This window comes from Suncus etruscus, chromosome 2 (assembly GCF_024139225.1).
Source record: "Suncus etruscus isolate mSunEtr1 chromosome 2, mSunEtr1.pri.cur, whole genome shotgun sequence".
Taxonomy (NCBI): Eukaryota; Metazoa; Chordata; class Mammalia; order Eulipotyphla; family Soricidae; genus Suncus; species Suncus etruscus.
The window spans coordinates 104,551,758-104,554,214 of NC_064849.1; the positions used below are offsets into that span (position 1 = coordinate 104,551,758).

At 37.3% G+C, this 2,457-nt stretch overlaps 1 non-coding gene across 1 annotated transcript; it reads left to right on the forward strand.

Moving 5' to 3' along the window:
• Positions 1-1,934: 1,934 nt before the first annotated feature.
• On the forward strand, positions 1,935-2,098 carry LOC126002184 (U1 spliceosomal RNA). The gene has a single exon (XR_007492955.1). It is a non-coding gene; the product is annotated as a U1 spliceosomal RNA (small nuclear RNA).
• The last annotated feature ends 359 nt before the right edge of the window (positions 2,099-2,457 follow it).

The window sequence follows — 2,457 nt, forward strand, 5'->3', positions numbered from 1 at the left end:
CTCTCATTCTCTTTTGTTTTGTTTTGGGGCCACACCCAGTGGCGCTCAGGGGTTATTTCTGCCTCTGCACTCAGATATTGCTCCTGGCAGGCTCGGAGGACCATATGGGATGCCGGGGATTGAACCCGGGTCCTTCATGGGTTAGTAGCATGCAAGGCAAATGCCCTACCGCCATGATATCACTCCAGCCCCTCTCATTCTCTCTTGTTCTTGCTCACTCACTCACTCACTCACTCAAGATCTTGCTTTCACCTTCTCTCTCTCACTTTTTCTCCCTCTATCTCTCTCCCTCTTTCTCTTTTTTCTTATATTCTGTAGGTACTGAGTTTTGAAAACTATATTTTCTATATAATATTAATTGTGGCATAATTATGATATTTGATAAAAAGTAGATAAATAGGATCCTCACTAGGAACCACATTATTATACCATGTTCAAGAGAAGAAAAGGTAGAATAGTTTTTCAAGCCTCTTTTTGGACTACATTTTTCAAAGTGCATCTATTGTGGTTAGGGTTTCAATTGCAAAGTCATAATTTAAACCACAAAAGATTAGTAAATGTTTTATCTAGGAATCTAAATTGCTACAATAATTTTTAAAGACAATAAAATGATTGTTTCTAACTATTCATGGAAATAATATCCTCTTTATTTGATGAATGACATAACAGTTGACAAACTAGAATACACCATCTGCTTTTCTCCTAAAATGGCCTTGAGATGCAGAGATTATGAGAGTCACTAGACCTGAGCACAGAATCCTGAATAAGTCCCCAGAACCACCACATGTGATTCCTAAAACCAGAAAACAAAACTGAGTGTGTTTCCCATTTAGGTATTTCAGGAGTTAAATACTCAAGAGAAAAATAGAAATAGTGAGATTGAAGAAGCAGCTGATATTATAACAGTGCTCAATATATTTTGTAGTAAAAAGTTAATATTTTTCTAAATTACATTAGGAAACCACACTGATTCTTCATCTTCTGACAACATAGAATTCTTAGCATTTTCTCAGAAACATTTAATAACTTAATTGTTAATAACTTAATAAACTAGGCATGCATTGGGGAAATGCCTAAAGAGGAAAAATCTAAGATAAAAATGTTTGATGAATGTTTAGATTACAGCAGGTGTTAGTCAATCATTTCTCATATTCACCATTTAAATACCTCCTTTTGAATGAGGCTTTGCTTACCAGGGAACATAATTCATATAAATTTAATTGTATCCCATTTTTTGACTACCTACCCTAGGAATCATTTTCTGAAAATTCATATTTCCTGAAGCAGAGGGAGGGAGACAAAAAAGGGTCTACCTGGAAGGATTTAATCATAGTCTCAGTGTGACTGTAGACAGGACTTTCTGCTCTAAATATCAATCTCTTCAGTTTCAACTGACACAAAGCCCAATTCATAATGCACAAGAAAATGCAGAATACAAACTCATATCAGAAAGAAGGGATAGTTGGATTCAGCAGGTAGTTCCAGCAGGACTGGTGTCTATCTTTATGTTGCCTCTGCTTTCTTCTGCATTGCACTCTTTTCAGTCTTTCTTTATATTGGCAGGGTAATTGTCAGCGATTCCATAGTTCTATATGCCCATATCTAAATTTATGGACAAGAAAATAATGCAATGAGTATAGTGAAAGCCTAGAATTAATTCTGATATTTTAAAAAAAATTCACCTTGACTTAGATCTTTGTCATTCTATAGTAAATCTATATATTAATATCTATATAGTATGTATATATAGTATAGATATAGTAATATCTATAGGAAATAAATATTATTTCTAAACAACTTTATCTTAGATAACTCTGGCTAGCCTTACAGCCAGAGTATCATGTGTTCTAAAAGTTTATAGGCTAACACTTGGTTAGGAATACTGTTCCAGATAAAATCATATAACCATATTCAGAAAATAAAAACAGTTAGGAATACTTACCTGGCAGGGGAGATACCATGATCACGAAGGTGGTTTCCCCAGGGCGAGGCTCACCCATTGCACTCCGGGTGTGCTGACCCCTGCGATTTCCCCAAATGTGGGAAACTCGACTGCATAATTTGTGGTAGTGGGGGACTGCGTTCGTGCTCTCCCCTGGGGAAAAAAAAAAACAGTTAGGAAAACAGACGATAGCAATAGCTGTTGCACAGGTTAGCACTGTTCCACTATAGCACTAGTCCACTGGTTTGACATCCTGCATACACATTATTCATACACATTATACACTGAGATGTATGTAAATGTACAAAGACATGAATTGATTCTTAAAAAATGAGAAACAGGGGCCGGGAAGGTGGCACTAGAGGTAAGGTGTCTGCCTTGCAAGCGCTAGTGTAGGACGGACCACGGTATGATTTCCCAGCATCCCATATGGTCCCCCCCAAACCAGGAGCAATCTGAGCACATAGCCAGGAGTAAACCCTGAGCATCAAACGGGTGTGCCCCCCCCCAAAAAA